A 17,590-nucleotide genomic window follows, 5' to 3' on the forward strand; every position below is an offset into this window, starting at 1 on the left:
ACGCAGTGTGTGAAGCCACTGCGCTCCTCCGCGCCCCATGTTGGCGCCACTTACTGGACAGTACCACCCGGAAAAAGTCGCGAGTTTCGTCTCTCGTAATACCCATAAACCCTCTCTGGGAGAGACTGGTGGACAGGTGAGCATCAGGAGGCACCTGCTGCTTGACCAGCGTTGGAGCCGTGGCCAAACGGTAGGGCACTCGTCTACCATGCGGCTGACCCGGGTTTGAATTTGGAGTTACCCGAAGTAACTTTGGAATTGTAGGCCTACTATGGACCTTTGCCTTTTATGGATTATGGTGGGGTTTTCCTCACACCCTTGAACGCCGGAGGAGAGCACAGGTGGGTAACACTCAGGTTTCTCAACGCCCCCCTAGGGCTCCCTAACGCACTAAACATTACTTTGAACATCTACAAAGAACTCTTAACTCGTCTGCACACGTTTGGTAGACCTTACCATCTCCAAACAAAGTGTTGCATCATGGAAAGTTTTTGTGAGGGCAAACTTCAAACTTTTTGAATTTGTTTGGAAATTGGGGTGGCGAAGACATGAGGACATGAAGACTGCAGACATATTCAACAAAATAGTCGGCCATCTTTGAATAACGACTGTTTCTTCAATGGACTCGTTTCATACGTACTGTATGTGGTGTCCTTTCCCTGCTCTGTCATCACACTCCATAACTCATAGATACAGAGCGTGTGCGCGCGAGAGAGAGAGAGAGAGAGAGGGAGAGAGAGAGAGATAGAGAGAGAGAGAGAGAGAGAGAGAGAGAGAGAGAGAGAGAGGGAGAGAGAGAGAGATAGAGAGCATGAGAGGGAGGGAAAGAGCAAAACAGAGGCCAGAGGAAAAAGCCAGTGTGTGTGTGTGTGTGTGTGTGTGTGTGTGTGTTGTGCCGTGATGTCATGAAGTCGTAATGGTAATTGGAGCGTTCATCAGTCCCATATCCTCAGATGGTGACTGTATGCATAGCTTAATCACTGGATAATATTACTGAGCGTGCGCACGCGTATGGGCTCTCTCACACGGAGCTTGGCTCGGCTCGTGCGTGTGTGTGTGTGTGAGTATGGATAGAGAAAGAGAGATCTCGGCTCAACTCAGCTGTGTGTGTCTGTGTGTGTGTGTGTGTGTGTGTGTGTGTGTGTGTGTGTGTGTGTGTGTGTGTGTGTGTGTGTGTGTGTGTGTGTGTGTGTGTGTGTGTGTGTGTGTGTGAGAGAGTGTGCGTGTGTGTGTGTGGGAGATCTCTCTCTGCTCAGCGCGGCCAGACCTGTTAGTGTTTACATTCCTACTGCTCCTTAGCAAAGCAGCCATGAAGGAGGGGGGGGAGAGATGGAGAGAGTGAAGGAAGAAGGGAGAGCGAGAGAGAGGAAGAGAGAAAGAGAGGGGGAGGAGAGAGAGGAGAGAGGGGGGGGCAGAGAGAGGAGGGAGGAGAGGCGAGGAGGAGAGAGGAGAGAGAGGGGGAGAAGACAGGCAGAGAGAGAGAGAATGAGAGAGGGAAAGAGAAAGAGAGGGAGGAGAGGGAGAGGAGAAGAGAGAGAGAGAGATAGAGGGAGAGAAAGAGAGATGGAGAGAGAGAGAGGGGAAGAGACGAACAGTCAGATGGAGAGATAGAGAGAGATACGAAGAGATAGAGAAATAGATATTGAAAGAGAGGAACAAGGAAGGGAGAGAGGGTGAGACGCAGAGCAGAGGGAAGAGATGGTGAAAAGTAGAGAGGAAGAGAGAGAGAGATAAAGGGAAAAGATAGAGAGAGAAAGGAGGAATAGAAGGAAGAGAGAGAGAGATAGGCAGACGAGTAGGAGAAGAAATTGTGAAAAAGAGAGTGGGGTGAAAGCAATGACAGAGAGAGAGAGAGAGGGAGAGAGAGCAACTGAACTATAGGGTGGACTGTAAAGAGAGAGAGAGAGAGAGAGAGAGAGATGGATAGAGAGAAAAAGAGAGAGAGAGATGGAGAGAGAGAAAAAAAGAGAGAGAGATGGAGAGAGAGAAACTGAGTGAGGGTGGAACGTAAAGCCAAAGCAGGAAAAACAAACACATCACTCTGAACATTAAGTCCCGCAGTGGTCAACAACATCAACACACACCTTCAATACACGCACGCGCACACACACACACAAGGATGACACACACACACACACACACACACACACACACACACACACACACACACACACACACACACACACACACACACACACACACACACACACACACACACACACACACACACGAACACACACACAAGGATGACACATACAGCCACATAAAAAACAAACACACAAAATACGAAAAGGCAGAGGTACCCCATTCTTCTTCGTAAAAATATTGAACTGTTTATTGGCTTTCTTCACTCTGATTCACTCATGATATTTTAATGATTATCATCTATCTGTTTCCTTCCTCCCACACACGTACGTAGGAATACGTAGGAATACGTAGGCTTACTGCACAAATCAATATCCTAATGTAATACGAGGATGCAAAGTGCTCCAGTGTCCCAATGTTGGGTATCCAAGAACACACACACACACACACTTACGCATGCACACAGACACACACACACACCACTCACACATGCACGCACGCACACACACACATACACACCACCCACACACACACACACCACTCATGCACGCACACACACATACACCACTCACACACACACATAAACACCACTTACCCACACTCACACACACACACGCACGCACGCGCACACACACACACAGACACACAGACACACACACAGACACACACACACACACACACACACACACACACACACACACACACACACACACACACACACACACACACACACACACACACACACACACACACACACACACACACACACACACACACACACACTAACTCCCCATCCGTGTGTTCTGTAAGTGTGGGTGATCCTAATGCGATGTGAGATTAATTCAAGTGAATGGTTCAATAAGGACTTCAATGAGGATGGCTGATGCCCTGTTATTGGCTGTGGCAGCCCAATTTGAGCTGCATGGGGCCATTTCAGCCGACACACACACACACACACACAAACACAAACACACACACACGCACACTTGAGCGGAATCATTTACCCTTGACACCCTCGTCACCCCACACACACCTGCCCCATTACCCCTTCACCACCCCTGTCAACCCCCCACCTCCACCAACATGAACCCCCTCCTCTTCCTTCTCCTCCTCTTATTCCTCCTCTTCTTCCTTTACCACTTCCCTCAGGACAGAGGCGGCTGCTCACATTCAGTTTCTCCTTTTCCTTCTTCTCCTCTTGCTCCTTCTCCTCTTCTTCTTCCTTCTTCTCCTCCTCTTCCCCCTCCTCCTCTTCCTGCTCCTCCTCCACCACTTCTTCCCTCTGGCCAGAGGTGGCTGTTCACATTCAGTTTCTCCTCTTCCTTCTCCTCCTCCTCTTCCTGCTCCTCCTCCACTTCTTCCCTCAGGCCAGAGGTGGCTGCTTACCTTGGGTCTCATTGAGTTTCCTACAGCTTCTCCTCCTCTTCTTCTTCTTCCTTCTCCTCCTCCTCTTCCCCCTCCCCCTCTTCCTGCTCCTCCTCCACCACTTCTACCCTCAGGCCAGAGGTGGCTGCTTACTTTGGGTCTCATTGAGTTTCCTACACCTTCCTATTCTGTCGCCTCTTCCTGATTGCACATATATATTTTCATTTCAGGAAAGCTTAACGATATCTAGCTCACAAGAGACAAAAAAAATGAACAAAATCAATCAACATTGTGCATGGATATGTTACCCCAATGGGGGGGGGGTTGGGGATAGGGAGGCCATTCCAAAGAGATAGTATGGCTGGTCATTCCCAAGAGAAAATATAATATAATATAATATAATATAATATAATATAATATAATATAATATAATATAATATAATATAATATAATATAGGCCCTTATGGCTGATATGGTAGGGCACTCGTCTACTACGTGGCTGACCCGAGTTCGATTCCCGGCCCAGGTCCTTTGCCGGCCCTTCCCCGTCTCTCTCCCCCAACTCACTTCCTGTCTGTTCTCTACTATCCTGTCTTCAAATACCCCCCCCCTCCCATTTTTTGAGCTTTTTATATATAATATAATATCATATAATATAATATAAAAGGCCTATATAGAGTGTTTTTGGCTTCCTGTTTTCGCCTGTGCCCCTTTGCTGGCATAATGAAATCTCATTGAATCACACTGTAGATATACCAAACTTAAATCATCCACTTCCACAATATTATTCTTGCAAAGGTCTTCCAATATAAACAGGCCTTGAACCCCAAGAACAGTTACAGTGAATTCATGGTATGGACAGCCTTGAGGGGTCAATGTGAGTTATGACCGTAGGCCTGGAATTCGAGTACCATCCAAAACGCTTAATGGATTCCTTATTTGCACTCACTGATAGGAATACCCTAAATGGATCGGAGTGCTGCACAAACACATACGTACGTATGTGCTCTATGCACAAATACATTTTTCGAGCAAATACATTTCTCAACCTGTTCCAGGGAAAGGCACATACTGCGGTGAAGTGGTGAGAACCAACCACATGTTTATATCACACAGCAAAGATGTGAAATGTATAGAATACAATCGTACTATGTAAGCAAAACATGGACGACTGAGTACAGGTGAAAGTGTGTATTATAACAAAATAGCAACTTGGTGTTAGAAATCCGACAAAGTGTTTATGATAAAGAGAGAACTCGAAATATTGCTCTAATTGGAATCTTGTATATGTGACAGCTCTCATTTTTGGCCATTCTTCCAATAAAGAACATTGGTGAGGTTACACACTTGGTTGGTTGGTTGGTTGGTTGGCAAGGCCTGGGGCCGGATTCACGAAGCAAAAAAATAGGCTAGTTCTTAACCGGTACTTATCAAAAGTGAAGAAGACTCCGTTATCACAAATGGATTTTTTTTTCTCCTCCCAGGGGACCAAGGATCAAGGGAGGCCCTGAAGCTCTATCTTCTATAGAGCTCGAAAGTCCCGCCCCTTAGTTCCGCGTTTCACGGGACCTCAGTTGACCATCTAACAACATGGTAGCGAGTAAATATCTTCTGATCTCAGTCATGATATGCGCTGGGCTCCAAATATGCTGTTTAAGAGGATAGATAAAGATTATTCAAGCAGAAGTATCAATGTTTTGTTCCGAGGCCGTCGGCATGAAAAATGTGAAGAAACACAGCTTTCTAAAAAGTTTAGGGGTTCATACGAAAAATTGGGCAAAAATATCAGAAACAACATATATGGAGCTCGTGGCACAACTCGAAGGGGATCGAAATGCCATTTTAATACCGCCATTGGATTACATGCTACGATTTTCGGCTAAAAACGCCGTTGAGGTCCCATGAAATCGGGGGAAGTGACGTCACTTTCTAGCTCTATATTCACTTTCTCATCTTGTGTTAAAAGGGACACTGTGTGAGATTTTCTAGTTGTTTATTTCCAGAATTCATGCTGCCCATTCACTAATGTTACATTTTTCATGAATACTTACCACCACCATCAAATTCAAAGTATTCATTATGACTGGAAAAATTGCACTTTTCACTGTACTGACTGTACTTGGGCCATACTAGAAAATATTAGTTTATTACTTAGTAAACTTTCATGAAAAGATAAAATTTGGCAATAGGCAACCCAGTTTCAATGAGCAGCATAGTTGCAGTATCTTTTTTGACCATTTCCTGCACAGTGTCCCTTTAAATCAAACTTTTAAAAACTGTGTTTTCAAATGCTCACAGGGGGACAACCTCCCACTCACCGACAACATAGAATTTCATACCTGGCCTTAAACCTCAAATCATTTTCTAGCAAAACTAGCAACACCCATGGAGGGAGCCCTTCTTGTTGTCTTACCCTGGGGCCTATGGAGGCATAATCTGTCTCTGGCCGAGTTTGCTTTGGTTCCCCTTTGCTTAATTCTTCACAGCTCATACTGCCATGCCTAATTAGGTGCTGCAACACCTACACTGAAACATTGAGAGTGTTAGCATAAACACTACCTATCACGTGTTTAATTGCACATGTTTTTAGGAAGAAGCACATTAAGGAAACAGCTCTTGGACTGAGTGTTATTTTGGCCATGATAGCTCTGAATTCTTTTACAGATCTAATCGTTTTTCGAGTTGAATCCCCTCTGGTGTTTACATATTTCTGTTTACGGGTGAGGAGATGTATGAAGACATGTTGTTTGGTCCATTATCTTCCCCTCTCTCTCTCTCTGTGACTTTGGAAACAAACTGACCTTGCCGACCCCCTCAACACGTTATACAACACCCCGACCGAGAATCACAAATGATAGTAACCTTCTAGAATAGGGTTCACATCTTATCCACTAATACATGCCCATCTATTGCCTGATCATCAACTTTCAAATCTCGCACCAAGATGTTGGTCTGACCAAGAAGATAACGAATAATGTTTCCCAAACGGCCTGGTTAACCCGCCTCCTTTAGTTTGCTACTGGTCGAGGACAGAAAATACTGTGCCGAAGTTTAAACCAAACATTTTCTTAGTCTCTGCTTAAACCATATCACTGCCATGAACACGCCTCTAACCAGGGCTGTTGGAGCTGCCCAAAGTTGATTGCTTCCTGACAAAGTGGGTGGAGTAATGACCATGTGGCGATAAAAGCCCTGATTACAGTCATAGTGGTGTAGTGCTATGGTAGAAAAGTTACAGCGTTCCATTGGTGGAACGGCGTGCATTAGGGGGCTACTAATACTGCCTGACTCACACAGACGCTTACACACACAGACACACACACGCAGACGCTTACACACAGACACAGACACAGACACTTACACACACACACACACACACACACACACACACACACACACACACACACACACACACACACACACACACACACACACACACACACACACACACACACACACACACACACACACACACACACACACACACACACACACACACAGAATCTTACACACACAATCACACAGATGTTTACACACACAATCACACAGATGTTTACACACACACACACACACACACACACACACACACACACACAATCACACAGATGTTTACACACACACACACACACACAGATAGACGCATACATACAAACACACACACAGACGCTTACACACACAATCACACAGATGTTTACACACACACACACACGCAGACACACGCAGACACACACACACACACACACACACACACACACACACACACACACACACACACACACACACACACACACACACACACACACACACACACAAACACAGATACACACACACACACACACACACACACACATGCACACACACAGATAGCCGCATACACACACACACACACACACACACATACGCTTACACACACAATCACACAGATGTTTACATACCCACACACACAGACACACACACACACACACACAGACACACACACGCACACTGATAAGCATCAGGACATTAATAGCACAACTGCAGGAGGAATTCGGTCTGCTAGTTCCTCCTGGTTCTTCTGGACAGTTTTTGTATACACACACAGGCCATTTGGCAACACACAAACACACACACACACACGCAAGCACACGCATACACACACAGGCCATTTGGCAACAATACACACATGCACATTCAATCAAGCACACACACATATGCACGCAGACACACACACACACACACTGATGCACACACAGGCCGTTTGGCAAGACATACGCACGCACACACATATATGTAGGCAGGCACACACACACGCACGCACGCACGCACGCACGCGCGCACGCACGCACACACACGCCATTTGGCAACACTCCACTCAAGTTTTTTTTTTTTAATATCTCTAACACTATCACTGCAATGGCTTTGCTTTCATGATAAAACGTCTTCCTATCTTTGCAACAGTGACTCACAACTGAATGTATCAAATCATGAAGTTCCAGCCGAGCCCCCAATCTTGTTTTTCTTAGGAAGATAATGAGTAAACCGTTAAGCTGTGGTGTGTTGGTTTTTTTTCTCCTGGTCAAATAATAATTTTAAGATGCACTGTGCAGGAAATGTCCAAAAAAGGTACTGCAACAACTATGCTGCTCATTGAAGCTGTGTTGCCTATTGCCTAATTTGATCTTTTCATGAAAGTTTACTATAGTAATAAACTAATATTTTGCAGCTAAAAATGACTATTTCTGGAAATTCAAAATGGCGGACAATGGAGAAGATCCCCCTTTTCATGTATGAAAAATGCATAATGAATACTTAGAATTTGATTGTGATGGTAAGTATTCATGAAAAAGGTAACATAAGTGAATGGGTAGCATGAATTCTGGAGATAAACAACTAAAAATCTTACACAATGCACCTTACAAGCTCTTTCGAAGGTCAGCTGCCTGCTGTATACCGTCACCCTTGTCACCTCCCGGGACAGATTACTGCATGGGCCTACCGGGCACAGACCAGGGGCCCCAAGAGCCAAGTGGGCCCTGAAGCTCTAACCTCTATGTATATTTGCATTATCATATTGTGTGTGTGATGTATGTGTCTATGTCTGATTGTCTATGTCCACACCTAAAGTCTATGTCTATGTCTTCATGGGAAAGTAGGAAATGTAATTTCAATTCTACCATGAAAGACTCGATAGACCAAAAGAAGTTTAAGTTATTGAACCACTGAAGTATGCAGTAGTGATTGTCTTTGGCATAGGCCCCCGCCTGTTTAGAATAATTCAGATGAAGAGGGCGCATATCCTGCCGATGGATAAGGCAGGGGCGAGAGCCTACCCCCCTTCACAGGACAGGGACCAACTGGTGACGGTGGCTGGAGGTGGAGGCATTCACAGCAGATTAACGAGAGGACCATCGACCTGGGACCGTGAAGATTAGGGCAGATGCTCTCAGCATCCTTGTGGTGGTCAGGCTGAAGGAAAGATGCCGAACTGCGTCGAAAGCAGGGACACCTTGCAGATTCTCCACATGGGACGAGGACGGGCCAGCAATGGAGGTTGAAGGGGAGGTGGTGGGAGCGTTGACACCAGCGTACTCTAGTCAGCAGAAGAGCAGAGATAGACAGAGGGTTTATAAATGAGTGGGCAGGCTTCCTATTGGCTGTAGGCAAATGAATGAGAATGCAAGGGAGAGGGTGTGCCTAAGAACAAGAACAGTGATTGGTTGGTTAATTTAAGGGAATAATTGAGCTGAATACCGTCTCATCTTCCTGGCAGAACTTAACGCCTTAGCTTACATTTCTTTGTATGACCAGCGCATTAAAATAAATTGGCAATAAAACCGACTTGACTCATTTGTATGCATTCTGTAGTTACTTTGTAACTTTGTTATTTTGGATCTGCTAAATACAATGACATGTGATGTAATGTAATCCAATGTTAAGCTACTGTGTAAGGAAGAGTGAAACTGTTCCAGTTCAGTAGTGTGACTGCTCAGCAGAGCGTGCGGGGCCCCCAGTCAGATGGCCATGCATGTTCAATCTCATCCCTGACCCCGAGCTCCTCCTGAAACAAACAAGAGGTGAACCCACACACACGCACACACACTAACACATGCACACACACATACACTGACTGACAGATACATATGCACAGGCACAGGCACAGGCACAGGCACACACACACACACACACACACACACACACACACACACACACACACACACACACACACACACACACACACACACACACACACACACACACACACACACACACACACACACACACAAACTCAACCCAGACCATCCCCTACGTCACCCACAGCCAATAACATTTCCTATTCCCGGAGAGAGCCAATCAAAATCCCACTTCCTGATATCCCCGCTCATTCAAGGACTTTGGGAGCAGATAGGGGGAACTACGTAATGATATAGTGTATGTGTCAGTGTGTGTGTTTGTGTGTGTGTGTGTGTGTGTGTGTGTGTGTGTGTGTGTGTGTGTGTGTGTGTGTGTGTGTGTGTGCGCGTGCATACATGTGTAAGATGAAAAATGGTCTTCTAATATTTTGAATGCTACAGTATGTAGGAGACAGACGCTAGTGAAGTCATTCTGGGAATGTAGTGCATTACTAAAGGCCCTGTCTTATGTCATAATATTGTCTATATGGCTTTTCAACGACTATTACAGCGTGCCACTGGAGGAGCGCTGTGCATTAAGGGGCTACGGGGCTACTACGGACAGAAACATGGATATTACTACTGTGAAATCCCACTGTGCGTTACATTGGTGCTATTTTGCTGTAGCAGAGGTGAATGCAATGTTTAAATGTTTTGTTGACATTTATGATGTGAATTTATTATATGAAGTGTGGGAACTGTGATGACGTATTGCCAAATTCCGGGGAGGTTGAGCTGCTACTGTTTCTCAGCAGTACACACTCATGACCTCATACTTGTCAGCAGAGAAGGTACACACACACACACACACACACACACACACACACACACACACACACACACACACACACACACACACACACACACACACACACACACACACACACACACACACACACACACACACACACACACACACACACACACACACACTTGGTTAGTGTTCATTCACATTAGTGTTCCACAACCTGAGGGGCACATTCCATGTTTCTTTCAGCCCTTTAAAACCTCTGGTTCACATTTGCTTCCTGTAAAGTTGAACAACAAGCCATCAATTACAACCCCAATCCCATCAACAGCCTTGGGATATGTACTGCATTACGTTGATATACGTAATGTACTTACAGCGCTGTAACTACATTGATATAGTCCAATAAATACAGCAATAGCCACCAGGGAAATGCATTTTTTCTATCATTTTAATGCTTTGCACACATTGAACACTTTGGTGTCAATTCAATAATGTCAATTCAACATTATTCTTTTGCATGCACCTCTCTTGAATATGAATCTACCTAAATGACATGGTAACACTTTATAATAATAAATGCATAAAAATGATTTATGATAAATAACATGTGATAAACAAACACATTTTTGTAAATGAGTGTGAAATGTTGTGTTGTGTTTTTTCAAACATTAATATATATTTTTAAATCTACTCTAAAATATACATATATATAAAAGTTAATAAAATCTATATAACATATAGATATTTTTATAAAGCATTAATAACACTTAGAAAATAATAAAAACATTTGTCAATGCTTTGTTCATCATTGGTAAATTATTTACGAAGTATGATGCTTTTTATGCATCCATTATTATAAAGTGTTCCCAATGACATTAAGTGTTGTGTAATATAACATTTTCAATAGGCCATCTGCAAAGGCTTACAATTGAAGAGGTGCAACACAGCATACACCCTGCCAAGTTCCAAATTCATCTAGCCATGTTGTCTAACTTAAACACTGTTAAGTCTTTGTCCTTCTTTTGGTACTTTTCCAGAAAATAAAACATCATCAGTCTGTGCTCCTATCCTCTCCTGACCACGCTTGGCACTGGTCCTGCGTGCGTGTGTGTGTGCGTGCATCTGCATGTCTGTGTGTGTGTGTGTGTGTGTGTGCATGCATCTGCATATGTCTGCATGTCTGTGTGTTGTCTACATTTCAGAAGATGGACTGTGCTTTCCTCCACATTCCGAACACACTTTCCATCAGAAAAGCATTTAAGTGCACCAATGTTTAAGAGTTTTCCTGGTTTCAATAAGGTCCCCTCTATTCTTGACTTTCTCTCCTCTACTTCTCTTGTCATTAAAACCCAGTGTGTGTGTGTGTGTCTTGCAACATGGCGGCGAGAGCAAATGCCGCATCACTCTGAAGCACACACACCCTTTGTGATTGCCGGCGATAACGCAGGCAAATGATTATATACTTTATAGGTGGCATTAAAAGCTGCTCTACTTACCAGTAGAATAAGGCAACAGAATATGACACCAGAGACGCATCAGAACACCTGAGGAAGCCTCTGGCCAAATTTCTGCATCTACAATTGACCCCTTTCCCCGGAAGAAAGGATATTATTGTATGTGTTTGTGTGTGTGTGTGTGTGTTGTGTTTGTGTGTGTGTGAGTGTGTGTGTGTGTGTTCACTTTTCATTGAACCCCTGGCTCTGGATATGTAGCTGCTGGTCACTCTTCAGTGAGATGTATTGAGGGCTCAGTGGATTGCACAACTGGGAGCCTTGGAACCAGCCACACTGAAAGATGCCCCTACTGAATAAATGTGTTGGGAATTGGAGTGTGTGTGTGTGTGTGTGTGCGGCCAAGATAGAAAGGAGTGCAATCTGACAATGTGCAGCGTGACTGTAAGTCAGTAGCGGTGAATATTTCCAACTTTCCAGAGGCTATAGTCTCATTTGTCCGGCATACCGAAGGAAATGTTATGACTTACTTAAGCCTAAAAGCTTTCAAATCCCTTAGTCACACTTTGGTACATGAATAGGACGACAGGTTAAGACACAGGGAATTTTTAATATGCACCCACGATGCCTTGCCAACAATGTTCTTTGGCTAATGTCACTGTGTTGTAATAGCACCATCTACTGGTTTGGAGAAGTTATGGACTTTAAATGGTAACTTAACCATGGATGTATGGGGAGAGTTTTTCACCAATCTTTTTTTTTTCGGTCGCGTTGGTTTGTCTGTTTGTTTGTCAGCAGGAAAACTCAAAAACTTGGATTTGGCTGAAACTTTGTGGAGTTGTTCGTAATGACCCAAGGAACAAGTGATTAAATTCTGGTGGTGATTCCGGAGCACGAACCGGAACCAGGACTTTATATCTTCATCATTGCTGGCCTATAAATCTAGATGCCCCTAGTGACCAGAAATTGAACTATGGAAACTCCTCATAAAGAAGGCAGAAAGACTCAGGGTGTAATATTGTCAAAGTCTGTTCCCATAAGTCCCATCACTCGGCGGCCATCTTGGCTACGCCTCAAACTGACTATTTGAGATTAGTCAGTGATGGGGTATATAAGAATGAATGGGGGAAATAATGTTGTGTGGCAGTGGGACTACACAGCGATACACAACTCATATGGTTGGAATCACAATGAAAAACTGGGTTTAATGGCCGTCTTAGAATGACCGAAACATGAAAGTAACCCTTTAAAACAGCGTTTTTCTATATGCTATTTTTGATCTGCGCATGCGCCACATTCCACGACAACGTTCTGTTTTGCGGCAGGTGGGAGCAAGTTGCGTGGACTTCACCTCTTCCGGCCGGCTGTCAAATGGTACAGAAAAGACACTGGATTTATTTTCTGATGGCCAAAGCAGTAAGCACAATGGTCGTCCCTGCTCATCAGTAATAAAAAAAAAAATAGGCTATTGAATAAATTAATGATGTAGGCTATCCTGCCTCAAAATTGGTGTTTTAAACTGTGATATCATGTTGTTGCCTAAACTGATAATAGCTATGACCAACGGAAAAATATAAGAAAAAAAAAGCTAAACTGATCAAAGTGCAGACTTGCTCCCGTTTTGCTTTTTCTTACTTATTTGTTTTCAACCATAAGCAACGGGTGTGCACATGTATGCACACAACCGTTTTTTTTCCGTGATTAGGCCTATATCTGTCCCTTTGTCTTGCACCTGCATTTTGGATGGGTGCAGAAAGGTGATTAATGGTCGAGTTGCGCTCTCTGCCCAATTCACAATGAAGTTTCCACGGACGGCAAACAAACCACATGGCCGCCAGCAAACAAACCGATTAGGTACGAGCAGTCGTAAAGGTTTACGTTTGCACCTGCGTCGAGGCGTCGAGACGATTGGATAAGTGACAGCGCAGCTCAGCAAGCAATTGGCTCTCGTTACCGGACAGGTGAGAGTGACGCCGGCAAACGCCATGTTCGCGTAGCCAAATGCTCTCGTTCATTCCTATGGAAGGTTCCATGAGTGATTAGTCTCGTATAAGACCGTCTCTGATATTGTCAAATGTTCCATCAAGCAGCTTCCTTTGCGGAGGTTTGCGCTCTCTGAGTTCTTCTAGTTTTTTCTATTTTGTCTCTGAAATTGCATTGAAATCCACTTCCGACACCCTTGTTGGAGGAGGGATGTGGAGTGGCTTTCTGCGGGGCTCCGATTGCTACACCCAGGCTTCTTATAATGTGACAAGGAGCCAGGCTTGTTAAAAAAAGACAAGAGCCAGGCTAGTTATAATATGACCAAGGCCAGGCTTGGTAATGTGATAATGTGTTTAATGTGAGACTATGGTCACACCAGAACCATGGAATTCAGAGTAGATGTTGTGAAACAGTGGTAGTAGGCTACACGCCTGCACGAGGAAAAGTTGCTGCCACTGGATTCTTTGAAGTCCGTATCCGGAATGTCGGTAGCAGGCTGAGTAAAGAGAGTGGTGGGAGGGCGCCTGGCTCTCGCACCGCACACGTCTCATTCACATCATCACACTATGGCATTGTAATGTCAGGTAATGTAAATGGTTCACCTCTATACCATACAGTGACCCATCACCTTTTTTGGCTTTTCTCTCGTCAAAGTTAGATCAAAGTTATTTGTGGGTGGTGGGTGGCACCAGAAAGAAAGGACAACTGCTTTCACCCCTGGATATACCGTATTTGTTTCTTGAAATTCTACAGTGCCAGTGAACAGCAGTTTCACTGTTGTGATAAAGCCATCCAGCTGGCAGTGGTGCAGATTGCGCAATGGCTGTATCTTGTTTTTTTTTTTTTAACTAAACAATATATTGATGGTGTTATGAGTTACCCTGGCAACTTTTGTTTTTTGTTGTCACTTTTTTCGTGTTATCCCCTGAGATGCAATTAACATCTGGCAGAAATGTGAGGGCTGTACTCTGTGACGCACTATATCAGGCTGTACCCGCTTTTTTGTGGAAATGCAAAATACAAAATGACTTTTCTTCCTTTCAGGTCCTCAAACATCCAGTGACAACTTAACGGAGAGAAGAAACAGGATGAAACACAACATAGCTCCCAAGACGGTTGTGAAGGCCTACTACATGAAGGAGACACAACAGAGCAGGCTGCCCCTTCACTCAGCGAGATCTATATCTTACCCCAGGCTTGGTGACTCGGATGGCAGTGTTGCCAGATGTGTCTGACCAAATCACGCCCAAAAGCTTCTCAAAAACTGCCACAATTCCACCCAATTTCAACAAATTAAATTGACTACCATGGGCCCAAAACGCCTGAAAAAAATGCCAAATTGCCCATTTTCCCAGATTTTTACCCGCAGAGACTCATCCCAAGTAGCCCAATTGGGCAGGCACCCCACCCAATCTGGCAACACTGCCGGATGGATTCATGTGGTTGTGTCACCATGGGGCACCTAAGTCTCCACCCCTTCCGGGCGGCTTGTGGGGCTGGGAACGCAAACACTTTTGACTGGGCTGTAATGGACTGATCAAAGCTATTTTCCGACCCACCTTGCATTTCCCCGTCGATCACACATATGCTGTGCCTCAGAATTAATAACAACCAATGGTGTGCTTGTTGACTTCACTTGGCAAGCGATTTTTGAGTTGTGTGTGTGCAAAAATATGTAATTATTTGGACTACACAACAGACGTCGCATGTCCGAAGTGCAGCCACTTAAGCCACGGTGCAGCGGTAGGTAGAGGTGCTCCGATCACCATTTTTTGGGTCCGATCACCGATACCGATCACCAAAAATCTTTATCTGCCGATTACCGATCATTGCCGATCACAAAAATGATTTCCTATTTTTTTAATAGCCTATTAATTATCCTTATTGAATACCATTTCTGCCCATAAACCAATCAATCTTAATTTGCACATGTCTATTATTAGGCTATTATTAGGCTATTATTATTATTATTATTATTATTATCTTTCAGACTAGTGTTGGTAATACAGTCTACAGTATTAATCAATGTATAAGTTATTGCATAGAATAACTAAACTATTTAAGATTGAATTGAAACTGAAACATTACATCAAATAGTCTTCCACATACGAGAAAAAAACAACCTGTCGCTTTAAATGAGCAGCCTCGTGAGGAGAGCCCCTCCCCTCTCTGTCACCGTCCACATGCAGTTGCAGTGCTCCACTACCGTTCTGAATCTCTCTCTCAAGTTTTAACCACATCTGTCGCTTGGTGTTTCAGCGACTATCAAACTAATCGACTGACTGCCAACTTTAAACAACTTTGAAAACAATAATTGACATGTTTGTGCTGACAACGTGAAGTTGTCGCGTGCTGACAAAGGCAACTACACAGGTTATAACGTAACATGGCTCACTGGCGAGTACTCAATCGCAAATTACATTGTCACTCAGGTAAACGGCGCATGGATCGGAAAATCAGATAATTGTTGATGCAGATATGGTTATGAATGGTGGAAATGAAGGGGGGAATGGCGAAAAGTTATAGACAAGCAAAGATGCCTTCTTTTGGTGCAGTTGCAGCTGTGCAGAGCCAGCGCCTACATGCAGCGCCAGGTGTAAAGGCAAATGGTTGCGTGAGGAATTTAATATCTCTCGATCGGTTTTTTGATCGGCATGTTTTTCCGATCACCGATCAGGCTATTTTTGGCCATTATCGGCCGGTCATGATCGGCAGCCGAGCAATCGGAGCACCTCTAGCGGTAGGGTTGGCTGTGCCTCGATTCACGTCAGATATGCGAGGCGCACGTGTAGTCTCTAACACAGTTTTGCACAAAAGCTAAAATAACGTTTCTTGCGTGTCGAAAATGAGTGGTCTTACGACGCAAATCCAAACCTTTCAAATTCACTGTCATCATATGTGAAATCCGGAGCACATGCCAAACGGGATGAGGATTTAGCTTGACTCGCTCCATTAACTCGCATTCAAAATTTTGAGCGCTCCAGCCCCATAGATCGGAAGTAGAAGGGCGTGACTTAGGTGCCCCATTAGGGATGGGCATAATTAACTGATGATAGATCATTAAACATTTAGTCGAAGAAATTAATTTTCGCAGACGAACCATTAAACAAAAACAAAAAAAATCTTGAATGTAGGTCATTAGTGCACGTCCTCAATGCAATGCATTTCGCTGTTACACCTACACAATTTGGGCAGCAGGGGGCAATATCTCACCATCACCGTACCCTGGCTTGACTTGTTTGTTACATGCGAGCTTCCATAGAGCGGGCTTTGCCTAACCATGAAGAGGTCTCTGCGAAGTGTGGCGTGGGACCATTTTCGGTTAGAAAATGACAAAGTGTACTGTAATTACTGCAATGTGAATTACAAATACAGTTAATCGACAACGACCATGATGTATCACTTGAACACCGCGCATCCAAGCCTTGTAAAAGACGGCGGTGATTCATCTCAACCTAGCCTCGCCTCGATGTCTGCACCGTTATGTGCCTCCGTTGTTGGCTCGCAACTTGAAGCCTCCCTCGTTTGCGCATTGCTCACCAATTCAGGTTTAACTTTTCTTGTTAATCACTTAACACTTGTGTTGTTAATAAAAACAAATCCTCGAAGAAAAACATCATGTTTTTGATGTTTTTTTGTTATACAAGAGTATAGGGCATGGTGGGCCTAAATGTGTGCTGTTTTTAATATAAAAATGTTAATGGTTAACCTATTATTAATCATGAATTCCCCCGACGATCGACGAAGAAATTTTCACCGTATGCCCATCCCTAGTCACCATTCATCTGATTTAGTAATAAAAGCCA

This window comes from Engraulis encrasicolus, chromosome 17 (genome assembly GCF_034702125.1).
Source record: "Engraulis encrasicolus isolate BLACKSEA-1 chromosome 17, IST_EnEncr_1.0, whole genome shotgun sequence".
Taxonomy (NCBI): domain Eukaryota; kingdom Metazoa; phylum Chordata; class Actinopteri; order Clupeiformes; family Engraulidae; genus Engraulis; species Engraulis encrasicolus.